Genomic DNA, 12,970 nt, shown 5'->3' on the forward strand with positions numbered 1-12,970 from the left:
TTAGTTTTTTACAGCAATTGTTCGGGGTGAACTGAAAGCAAGATTATAAATAGAAGGCAGAGGAGGAAGAAACTGCAAGGCAGTTAATTCTCATTTGATGTTTGGCAACTTTCCAGTTTCGTTCAGAAAGTGAGAAAAGAAACAGGAAGTCGTAAAATAACAGTTGACAAAAAGTTAGATTCTCCCAAAAGGAACCGTTGGATCCACAGAAAACGCAGTTACATTAAATTCAAAGCCAGCCCTTTCAGACCTGAGACTCCTGCCCTGAATTAGGTCACTAAGAGAACAAAACACAATCACCTGACTGACCCACTGATCACACTGATTGCGTACCTCACACCAAAACTCTATGGGTGATGTTTTCAGTTGTGACACCACCAACAGGCAAACGCATGGTTATTTAAACATTTTGTCTCCTTCGTGTCCCATCTGCATTTGAAAACAGGACAACAGCGGGCAGGAGATCGAGTGCCAGGTTCTCCTCTCCTGTTAAGGCTGCTTTTACAACTCACCTGATTTTCCTTGGCCGGGGAGGGGTTAGAATAATTTCTGCACGGACGAGGTCCAGTTGGAAACAGCTTGGAGCCTCGTGAATATGTTCGAATCATGGGTCGCATGACGTCATTACAATGGCATAATTTTCCAACCTTAACGCCCGGTCATTGCTACTTCCCGCCCCCGTCCACAAACCATGGGTATTTCAAGGGCTACGCAGAAAGAATGAGACATGTAATGGGGTGTCATACCTTGACATTCCTGGTGAGATCATTACATTTCTTTCTGCAGTGCAGTCAGGCCCTGGAGAAAATATCCCATCTATTTACATGTTGTGCACCTCTCACCACACCAGCTTGCTTTAACAAACGCCAAACATTCAAGTTCTCCTGAACTTGCTCTGCTAGCCTCTCCGCGGCTTTATCTGGAAACCTCGGAGCCCTGCTGGAACTTTTCGTGCCCTGGATATCCTCCGGCAGCCGCACGTTGCTGCATCCTTTACTTGTTGACAGAAAATGCACCTCCCCTTTGAGCTACCGCAGGCCCCTTAAGAATCTTCAGCAGCACACGATTTTCCATCTCCTAACTGATGAGTTCCCAAGAGGTGGTGGGGTGGGGGGGGGGGGGGGTGGAGGAAAGGGCAGGGGCACGTTTTATGCTGGCAGCTCACCCCACTCATGGAAATGAGGGACGAACCCAAAAACTGGGACGAGACCCCAGCCGACTCCTCCGGGCCATCATTTCTCTCACCTCACCCACTCCCCACCAGGGTACCAAATTCGGCCTCGATGTTTTCTACCATGTCAACTATTGGAACAGTGGTGGTTTTTTTTCCTGCAGGAATGATGCACGAGGCATCACCAAAAACTTGAAATGCAATGATTTTCTCCTGAATAGAACACACATGTTGTATAAAGCGGGTAAATAACCTTGAAGTGAGGCAGGGAGAAGTTACAGAAAATCAAGCCGCATTTTGAGGACAGGACTAAATGCCACTTGCCAGTTGGAAACTCTCCCTAAGGTTATTGTTCAAACAAAAAAAAACAGCAGAACTGTCAACATCGAGGAAATGTTGGGAGTGACATTCATGATCAAAAACAAAGTTCAAACGCATGGAGCTGTGTTCATTTTTTCCAGAGTGAGAATTACGACGTGATTTTTTGTACAGCGATGAGAAATAGCTCAGGATCCAAATCATGCACGAGGAGGAATTGTCCTGCTTTGTGCAGTGACTTTGTAAACATGCTCTTTTTAATATGCATTTACGACGTCGCTACGCACAATGACCATTCCCATAATATGCTTTGCATTCTGTACTCTGAATCCATTTTTCAGGTGAAGCATGAATTTATATCAATGTGCCGGTATTTTCTTTTCAGCAAACTAAAAAGGAACTCGAACTTCTGTGTCCCCTGGTTAGGTGCTGACTGCAGCATCATGATTTATTAAACAAGTTATCTAAAAATATCCAAAAGAGCAAATCTCCATTGATTTTCTCTCGCGAAAAAAATACCATTTTGATATGTTCTTTTCACTCCCTCTGCATCTTGAGTGGTATCCGATCCGATCAGGTAAAAAACCAAGCTTGGTAGTAGGGTGCAGTCAGTATATTTCTTTCACTTTCGCAAGGTCTCTATAAGGCTACTATTGTGCAAAACTCTCAAATACCAAAATAAAGTGAAAGGTATTTCACAGCCTTGAGTTGTTCTGAAGACTTTTTCCCCCTTCCCTTTTTTCTTTGCCTTTCGGAGTGGGTACTGACTCGTTCAGGGGTACAGTTCCACACCAGTTGTTAGCCTCCAGTTCCTTGTCTAGGCAGCAATTCTTTGGGGTTGAAATTCCTATGCGACAGAGGCACTGACCCTTTAGTTAATACCTCCATTAAATCCTCGACCGAGGAATGCCATTTGAACACGATGGGGTAAAAATTCCCGCTGCGTTGCTCCTTGGCAGGCGCCTGGAATGCATAATCGCAAAATTGAGCATCTCCAACCAGTGATTTTCCATCCATAAAAGTTAGTGGGCACCGAGCAGCAGAGCAGTGGAATTTCTAACCCATTAAGAATTCATGCTATAATGTCATGAATAATAATTTCTAGGGTAATGAGGGAGAATTTCCACAGGGTTCTTACAATCTCGCGCTTTTTTTGGCATTTACACGTTTCTCCAAGGGTCCCGCTGATTTCCCACTGAAGTTGGAATCCATTATTAAGGAAGTGTTAACAGGACACTTAGAAAATCATAATATGATTAGGCAGAGTCAACACGGTTTTATGAAAGGGAAATCATGTTTGACAAATTTATTGGAGTTTTTTGAGGGTGTAACTAGCAGGGTAGATAAAGGGGAATGTTGTATATTTGGATTTTCATAAAGCATTCGATAAGGTGCCACACAAAAATTGTTACACAAGATAAGGGCTCATGGCATTGGGGGTAATATATTAGCATGAATAGAAGATTGGTTGACAGACAAAAAACAGAGAGTAGGGATAAACGGGTCATTTTCAGGTTGGCAGGCTGTAACTAGTGGGGTACCGCAAGGATCGGTGCTTGGGCCTCAGCTTTTTACAATCTATATTAATGACTTAGATGTAATGTATCCAAGATTGTTGACGATACAAAGCTAGGTGGGAAAGTAAGCTGTGAGGAAGACACAAAGAGTCTGCAAAGAGATATAGACAGGTTAAGTTACTGGGCAAGAAGGTGGCAGATGGAGTGTAATGTGAGGTTATTCACTTTGGTAAGAAGAATAGAAAAACAGAATATTTTTTAAATGGTAAGGAACTATTAAATGTTGGTATTCAGAGGGATTTGGGTGTCCTGGTACAAGAAACACAAAAAGTTAGCATGCAGGTACAGCAAGCAATTAGGAAGGCAAATGGTATGGCTAGCCTTTACTGCAAGGGGGGTTGGAGTACAAGAGTAAGGAAGCATTGCTGCAATTGTACAGGGCTTTGGTGAGGCCACACCTGGAGTACAGTGTACAGTTTTGGTCTCCTTATCTAAGGAAGGATATACTTGTCTTAGAGGCAGTGCAACGAAGGTTCACTAGATTGATTCCTGGGATGAGAGGATTGTTCTGTGAGGAGAGATTGAGTAGAATGGGCCTATACTCTCTGGAGATAGAAGAATGAGAGTGGATCTCATTGAAACATATAAAATTCTTAGAGGGCTTGACAGGGTTGATGCTGAGAGGCTGTTCCCCCTGGTTGGCGAGTCTAGATCTAGGGGTCATAGTCTCAGGATAAGGGGATGGCCATTTAGATGAGGAGGAATTTCTTCACTCAGAGGGTTGTGAATCTTTGGAATTCTCTACCCCAGAGGGCTGTGGATGCTCAGTCGTTGAGTATATTCAAGGCTGAGATCGATAGATTTTTGGGCTCTACAGGAATCGAGGGACATGGGGATCGGGTGAGAAAGTGGAGTTGAGGTCGAAGATCAACCGTGATCTTATTGAATGGCGGAGCAGGCTCGAAGGACCGTATGGCCTACTCCTGCTTCTATTTCTTATGTTCTTACGTTCTTACGTTACAGGGGGAAATCAGGGGAACCCCCCTACCCCAGGAAATTCCAGGTGAACAGCTCTACAACTCTTTTCATGCGTTCACTCATCCAGAATGGGCAGTAGAATCATGCCCTGGCTCATGGCACCTCCTTTTCTATTGAAGTCTCACAACATGGGCGCCACTTCTTCATTGTAATGATCAGCCCTCACTAGACATGGTACCAATGTGAATCTAGATCCTGTAACAGATGGATTTGGCCTTTACTTGTATGAGTCACAAGAGGAAGTAACAAGCGTACCACCACTTCAAATAATCATATTGATCATTTCATCAGACCACTCGTGCACAGTGAGTCACATTAATGACCTGCTCTCTGGTGCCACTTTTCAAACCAGGCACGTTAAAATATTGACCTACTAATGTGCACTCTGTCTGTGATACCTCACCGTAGCCCAAACAGGGGGAGAGGTCTGTAGCTGGAGGGGGCCATGGCGGTGGGGGAGTTGCAGGTTGGGAGAAGGAAAGATTGGGACCTGGACCTGTAGGGAGAAGTCAGGACCCCAAAACTGCATTGAAAAAAAGGCAAAGAGTCAATTGTTGTCATTCTAATATTGCTGCTTACCGACAAGAAGGAAGACTAGTGTTGCAGGGACAGTTTTCCAGTGGTGAGAATGACCAGCAGAACCAACTTGTGATTGTGGACTACAGTGCACAAACACACCCACCAATTGAATATGAACCATAATCTCAGGAAAGAAGCATTTCAAAGAGAGACAACAGGCAGCAAGGGGGTGTAAACAAGTTGCCTTGGTCCCCCGATTTCAAAATCTGCAATTACGTGACAAACACATGCCATCATTTTCAGTCAACAGAAATTGAAAGTGGGTAGGTGCCATTTACCATCCATTACGCTCCTGAATGAAGCCACTTGTAGTGATCAGTTAACTCAGGGATCGAACCTGTGACCTTTCTGCTCTGTATGGTTCGGTACCGCACCATGCAGTGCGTTTACCCACTGACCGAAGACTCTTCTTGAGGCATCCGACACCCAGGGGAGTAAAGAGCTTTTTAAATTTCCTTTGTCATGTGAGAACAGTTCCCTGCTGCTATTGTGCCATGGTTCTGGCATCATGGATTGTGGACTTAACCTGCGCTGAGTTAGTTGATCTCAGCCAGGGCGGCGATGGGGGTGCTACAAATTGGCCTCAGTGCCCCCACATTAGGGAGAGGAAGATCAGCCATGGTTTCTGCTCCTGATCGTTATCCAGTGAATCCCGCTGGAAAAGCGTGTGTGTCAGGAGAGGACAGAATATAAACACTCCAACAAGCCGTCAGAGAGGAGGAGAAGGGAGAAAAATTGCAGAGAAAAAGATGCTGGAAAATTGGAGGATGCTGGAAAGAGAAGAGAAGGGAGCTCGTTCTACTCTAGCTCAAAGGTGTGCCTCAGACTTAACTTCAATACAGCACCTTCTACCACACCAGTGGGACATTTTCCCATTTCCCACATCAGCCATCCCTGTGGCCTCACTGAGCTAGATTGCCAATATGGTGCCAAATGAGGGGTAGCTTTTGCGCTGTGGAGCCATGCCCACTAAGAACTGGATTGAGGCTGCCCAAACCAATTTCACATAGGACCTCACAGAGAGCGGGCATAAGAGAGGCTCACCTTACAGGTCCGAGCTATCAATTTCTTTATTTTAAATGTTCACCTTCTCTCGGTCAACACAAAGAACTTCTCTTGATCCATCTCAATGAATCTCTTTGGTACTTTAAAAAGCTTGAATCTTGACTCTCCATAATTTTTATCAGCGTTATTTCAATGCCAACCCGCACTGAATCCTTACAATTAAAATGCCTCTGCCATAGCCCTTGGAATTACGTGTTGTGTACTTGGCCATCAAAACAAATGAAAGGTTGTCAAATGGTTTTCTGTGTTCTGATTAAATGAATACATTATTCGACAGCTGGTACTGAGGACTTAACTTCAAGTCTGGCAAAACCTGATCTCTAGAGAAATGCAAAGCAAAAACTGGACAAACTGTTTAAACATTTCTGCCTCTGATGAGCCACTGGGCTATTAGGATTAAAAATATTCAAGGTGTCCCACTGACCAGGAAGGTCCCAGGCTCGATCCCGAATCTGTGCTGAGTTATTGGATCACAGCAGATTTTCAGTACGATGCCACAACACCCATGGGCTAGGGAAGGGCAAAAATTAGCTGGGGTTTTAGCTCCGGAAAGCCATCCGGTAATCCTTTGATGGATAGTGTATACTTGCGGAGATCAGGGGGAGGGCAGAGTTTGGGCTAGGCTGTGATACGGCTCACAATTAAATAACCTGCTGACGCTCCATGTCACACATAAAGAACAGCCAATTAAGCACGGTACTAGAGGGCAGCCAGCAATTGAGGAACGGTTCAGCTTCAGGGGAGGCACAAAATTGGAGGGTGAAAAAATATTCAAGGAAGATGCTGAAAAATACTTGTGAAAGCCAAAAATGAAGATGTGACATCTTTAATGCATCAGGAAAAAGCCACTAGGCCGTAGGACCTGAGTTTTATTTATTTTTTAAATAGCCCCTTTTCCACGGTCCATCATGACCCTAAGTGTTCTGTAACAGCTTTAAGGTCAAAAGCTAACAGAGATGACAATTTTGCCGGAAAATACAGCCACAGGCAGTTTCAGCTGGGATGGTTTAACAAAAAAAAGTCAGATCCTTTGTGAAGGATCTGAATCTGCATGAAATCAGCCATCCTCATCTATCAACTGCTGTGCGTGGCTTTGGACTGGATCGAGTACAGAAATACAAGAGGTGAGTTCTCTCAAGGTGGGAATAACGCACTGAAATGAAACAACATTTGTTGACTGGGATAAGCACCGAAAAAATGGATAACCATCGCAAGCAGCTCGCTCCGCAGATAGGATTTGAACAATGTGACCACCATCAGGATGAACACTGTATCCAAAATCAAACTATTTGTTATGTAACAATTAACTCTCAGGACATTTTAACATGGATAACAATTTGGCAGAACAAAGTTGTTGAAAATACAAAATTTTCCCTCTTTTTGAAAACCCAACTCAAAAGCCATACAAAAGGGACAGGATGAGTGGAAAACTGAAAGACTGAATACTAAAACTTCCTGTTTGCATGCATTGCAGCAGGAGCAATGTTCTGCAGGACGCTGTATGTAGTCCTTGCCAGAACTGCCAGATTTCCAACTATTTATATATTAGTGGCAAGCTCCTGTTCACTCAGCAGCTCTGTCAAGCACAACCAAGAGAAATTTTACTTCAGGTATTCAGGAACAGCATTGTGAAGTGAAGGCATGAAATGGTTAAAATGCAACCTTTAAGAGGACGTACTTCAAGATTCACGGATTTGATAGTTGAGAGGCTGCGACATGAAGTTAGTCAAAGAAGGGTTTCACTGCAATCCAGAATACTATCCCCATATGGGATGTTGCCAAGTCAGCACATGCTATGTCCAACCATTGCACAGACTAGGCTTGTATTTCCTCGAGTATCGAAGATTAAGGGGTGATCTAATTGAGGTGTTCAGGATGATTAAAGGAGTTGATAGGGTAGAGAGAGAGAAACTATTTCCTCTGGTGGGAGAGTCCAGAACAAGGGGGGCATAACCTTAAAATTAGAGCTCGGCCGTTCAGGGGTGATGTCAGAAAGCACTTTTTCACACAAAGGGGAGTGGAAATCTGGAACTCTCTCCCCCCCAAAAAAGTTATTGAGGCTGGGGGTCAATTCAAAATTTCAAAATTGAGATTGATCGATTTTGTTGGGAAGGGTATTAAGGGTTCTGGAACCAAGCCGGGTAGACGGGGTTAAGAAACAGATTGGCCATGATCTAATTGAATGGTGGAACAGGCTCAAGGGGCTGAATGGCCTCCTCCTGTTCCTATGCTCCAATGTTCCAGATGACATGGATCCAAAATGAGAAGGAAAATAAGAGACTTGGGGAAAGTTGCCATGTGTGTGTGTGTCTGTCAACCTGTTATACCTTTACTGCTGCCTCACGCAAAGCACTCAGAACCTTACATTTCTTTCATCGCTGGCCACGTGTGTCCATGCTACAATAGAACCCAGATTCCAGCTGGAACTTTTGACACACTAGCATCTTAAAGGGATTTTTGGTGTGAAGCCCTTTTAACACAACCCAGCTGCACAATACGTGTTCATTTTCTCACACACACAATGGATTGCAAAATGAAACTTGTGACATCTCAAGACTGCTCATCCGGTTGGAGGACAAGGCGGAGCAGATCTGCATGGGGAGGAGAGACGCGACTTCAAGTCCGTGATTGCGTTAAGAAGAAGCCTTATAGAACATCATTGGCATTTCAAGCGTAGAGGGAATGGTGGAGGGTGAGGCTGGAGGCATGCACCGAGCCGAGAGCTAGTATCATTCTGCTTTTGTTAGGTCTACTCCTCTACTTACTCACTCACCCTCACACAAGCATAACTTACAAAGGGAGACTTTAGTTGAATGTGTCCTGTATGAGCTCCTTGCTCCACGATTTTCAGCCTCAATAACAGCCCATTCCCACCCGGCAGTAAAACCAAAAATCAGCCCTCCCTGTATCTAGACTGGAAACACACAGGAAAGACTAATCTTACTCCAGCACTGAGAAAAAAAAACAAGCTGCAGTTGCTCTGTGGTCAGTTCCTGTCAATGGATTACGGGTAATGCAATTTTTGTCTCATTTGCGTGTGGTCATTGTAAATGCAGCGGTCGGTACACTACACCAATTTTCCTATGCATGCAAAACATTCTCTGTAGTTCTTCCATAAGTAACTGTCACAGATCAAACCTGGGTTCACCTTGGTCATATCCATGGCTTTACAAAAAGTTTACTGCTAAAGTTAATCAATTTCTACGTGGATTGAAGTGAAAATGGGAACTGAGCCTTACTGGAAGAGAGCTCAACATATCTACGCTCCAACAGAGACATCGACAACATGTGCTTCTAAACTTATCCTCAATTGATATTTATAATTGGCTTATTCATCACTGTAGCACTTTAATAGTAACAACCTCTCACCCCACCGCACAAAAGCCACAATAATAAGAGCAGGAAGTGAGCACTTGGGCCCTGAATCAGCCATCTCAGCAGGACTCATACAAAATTCTGAAAGGAAACATGAGGGAAAAGTTACTCTGGCTGCTTTGTGTAGGGACGTTGGAAATATTCTTTTTTCTGTACATTTACATACACCAGAGTAATTATGGTTGAGTTGTTTGTTTATAGAGGGTGCAGGCCGGAGAGTGTTGAGATAATGTAGGCGTGGAGAAAGGTTTTGGCAGCAGCAACAGCAGCTTGCATTTATATATCGCCTTTAACGTGATCGGACAAAAAACAGGCACCAAGGCAACGAAGGAGATATTAGGAGAGGCGACCAAAAGCTTGTTCAAAGAGGGGCGTTTTAAGGAGGGCCTTAAAGGAGGAGAGGGTGGTGGAGGGGTGGAGAGACTTAGGGAAGGAATTCCACAGCATTGCTCCTCGACGGCTGAAGGCACAGCCGCCAATGGTGGGGCAAAGGAAGATGGAAATGCACAAGGGGCCAGAAGTTGGGGGGGGGGGGGGGTTATAATGCTGGAGGAGGTTACAAGGATAGGGAATGGAGAGGTCATGAAGGGATTTAAACCCAAGGATGAGAATTTTAAATTAGAGGCAGTGTGGCACGGGGAGGGGGGGGGGGAGGGGGATGGGAGGCGGCGGGAGCCAATGTAGGTCAGCGAGGACAAGGATGAGACGAGAGCGGACTTGGTGTGGACTGGGATATTGGCAGCAAAGGACTGGATGAGCTGAACTGTATAGAGGGTGGAGAATGGGATGCCAGCCAGGAGAGCATTGGCATAGTCGAGTCTGGAGGAGTCAAAAGCAAGGAGGAAGAAGGTAGGATTAACATTTCTGATGAAGGGTCCCAAGATCTGAAACGTTATAACTACCTTCCTCTCTACACAGATGCTGCCTGATATAAAACCTTAGTAAAATCACAGTTAGAGTCCTGTGTGCAATTTGGACTCCATGCTATAAGAAGGATGTTACAGCAATAGAGAGATTAAAGCAGCAATTAACAAGGATGCTGTATGGTATGTGGACATGCGTAAAAATTTGAGGCGGCTATGATTAGAACAGGGGTGATTAAGCGCTGATTTGATAGAGGTGTTTAACATTACGATAGGATGCAACAGAGTAGATAGAAGCAGACTATTTCCAGTGATTGAGGAGTCTAGAATGAGGAAACATAGATATAAGATTAAAGGTAAGGATTTGGGACAGAGAACAAGAGCAATATTTTTACACAGATGGCTGTGGGGGTGTGGAATGCACTATTGGAGTTAACGATCGAATAACAGGCCATGTCAAGATTAAGAATGTTAGATAGGAGTTTGAAGGAAAGGCATATAAAGGAATTTAGGACCAGATTGAGCACATGGGATTAAGACTCTTGTTCATGTGGAGGATAAACACAAATACAGACTAGTTGGGCCGAATGTTTGGGTGTTGAAATTTCTATGTGAATCTAGTAGTTGTAGCAAGTTAAATATAGCATTACAAGGTAATGTCAAAATAAATGGGTTAATGCCCTCCATTAAAATTGTGAACAGAGGAATGCATTAAGTATTCATCTGCTTATTATTGCTGACAGTAATCTGTATTGCTATTTCGAAACTGTGAAATTTTCTGTACTGAAAATAAAAATTCTTACACATCGCAATTAAAATTAAAGTGCACAAAAAGGTGGTTTACAGGAGCTGAATTTTGTGCTCTCATGTTCACCTGACTGACTGACTACCTAAAGTGTGGGGTTTGCAATTTATTATTGATCATTAATGTTATTTTTAGCATTTCCTCATGTTGACCACTCTAACATTGATAGTGTGGACTCTCTCTCAGTTACTTCACGGTAACAAAGTCACCTCCGCCATGGGTGTGTAAACAAACTGGAAACAACTTTGAAAGTTACAGAACATAACCAGGCAATGTACTCACACACAAGTAACTCAAAAGCTCACATTACACATCACCATAGCTAGACCCTAAGCTCTGGAATTCCCTCCCTAAACCTCTCCCCCTCTCCGCCTCTCTCTCCTCCTTTAAGATGGTCCTTAAAACCTACCCCTTTGACCAAGCTTTTGGTCACCAGTCCTAATATCTCCTTATGTGGCTTGGTGTCAGATTTTGCTTGATAATTGCTCCTGTGAAGCGCCTTGGGAGGTTTTACTGTTGTTGTTGCTGTTGTTCTGCCTTAAAAATCCTAAATATGAGATCTTAGTGTATGTTTTTAAAGTAAGTAAAACTAATTACCAATCCACTCAAATAAAACCAATCAATTCAGTCACACAAGGAAACATCCTTCTTGTCTCAAAAAAGCGGATACAACTAGTTTGAAGAAGATAAACCTTCACATAACGTAACGGCCAAGTAGGGTCCAGAAAGTTACTTTGAGGAAAATGAAAAGTTATTAAAAACTGCCTTTTACTGGCTTACATCTTCGAGAACAAACGCAAAATAAACGCACTCATAAGAATATATGAAATAGGTGAAGGAGTAGGCCATTTGGCCCCTCGAGCCTACTCCGCCAATCAATAAGATCATGGCTGATCTTCGACCTCAACTCCACTTTCCCGCCTGATCCCTGACTCTGAAACCATCAGGTGATCGCAAAACATTTCTGCCTTAAATTTGCGCACAAACAGTAGGAGAAAGTAAAGTCTGATTGGTTAGGGCAGGTTTAAGGCTTTGCCCTCCATTTGATCTGATTGGATCTGATAAGCTCCAATCCTGCTTTCTCACAGATCTGATTGGTTCATATTGACAACATCCAATCTCGGTGGAAAATAAAAGCTGATTTCTCTTGTGAAACAATGGCAAGTTGACACACGGAGTTAAATGGTTGGCATGTATACAAAATTTTAAAGAGGGGGCTGATGTTTTTGTCCTTACTCCAAAACCTAAGGACCATAGATGATTTCTGCAGCGTTTTACAGAAATTCAAGGGTAGATTTTCCCCCATTGTGGACCTCAGGCGGTCATCGCCAGAGGACACAGATTTACGGTAATTGGCAAAAGAACCAGAGGGGAGATGAGGAGAATTTTTTTTACCCAGCCAGTTGTGATGATCTGGAATGCGCTGCCTGAAAGGGTGCTGGAAGCAGATTCAATAATAACTTTCAAAAGGGAATTGGATAAATACTTGAAGGGGAAAAATTTACAGGGCTATGGGGAAAGAGCAGGGGGAGTGGGACTAATCGGATAGTTCTTTCAAAGAGCCAGCACAGGTACGATGGACCGAATGTCAACCTTCTCTGCTGCGCAAATTTTTAAGTCACTAAAAGTAACGACGCAGGTTAATAAGGTCATAAAAAAGGCAAACCAAGTACTTGGGTTCATTTCTAGAGGGAAAGAATTGAAAAGCAGAGAAGTTATGTTAAAGTTGTGTAGAACCTTGGTTAGAGTATTGTGAACAGTTTTGTTCTCCATATTATAAAAATGATATAGAGGCATTGGAGAGGGTGCAAAAAAGATTCACAAGGATGATACCAGAACTGAGAGGAAATATTTATCAGGAAAGGCTGAACAGGCTGGGGTTCTTTTCTCTAGAACAGAGAAGGCTGAGGGGTGACCTGATGGAGGTCTTTAAGATTATGAAAGGGTTTGATAGGGTAGATGTGGAGAAGATATTTCCACTTGTGGGGGAGACCAGAACTAGGGGCCGTAAATATAAGATAGTCACTAATAAATCCAATAGGGAATTCAGGAGAAACTTCTTTACCCAGAGAGTGCTTAGAATGTGGAACTCGCTACCACAAGGAGTAGTTGAGGCGAATAGTATAGATACATTTAAGGAGAAGCTGGATAAGCACATGAGGGAGAAAGGAATAGAAGGATATGCAGATGGGGTTAGATGAAGAAGGGGTGGAGGAGGCTCGTGAGGAGCATAAACACC

The 12,970-nt window shown here is 43.6% G+C and overlaps 1 protein-coding gene across 5 annotated transcripts in view; it reads right to left on the reverse strand.

Annotated features, from left to right (window-relative positions):
- plek (pleckstrin) overlaps window positions 1-12,970 on the reverse strand; it is a 103,915-nt gene that overhangs the window by 30,731 nt on the left and 60,214 nt on the right. The window contains exon 1 of one of the 5 annotated variants that reach the window (XM_067989480.1): window positions 747-1,353. The exons of the other annotated variants lie outside the window; for them this stretch is intronic. The gene's annotated coding sequence lies outside the window, so the exon portion shown is untranslated. Of the gene's footprint in view, window positions 1-746; window positions 1,354-12,970 lie in introns of those variants that run through there. 5 annotated transcript variants of the gene reach the window in all.

This window comes from Heptranchias perlo, chromosome 8 (assembly GCF_035084215.1).
Source record: "Heptranchias perlo isolate sHepPer1 chromosome 8, sHepPer1.hap1, whole genome shotgun sequence".
Taxonomy (NCBI): Eukaryota; Metazoa; Chordata; class Chondrichthyes; order Hexanchiformes; family Hexanchidae; genus Heptranchias; species Heptranchias perlo.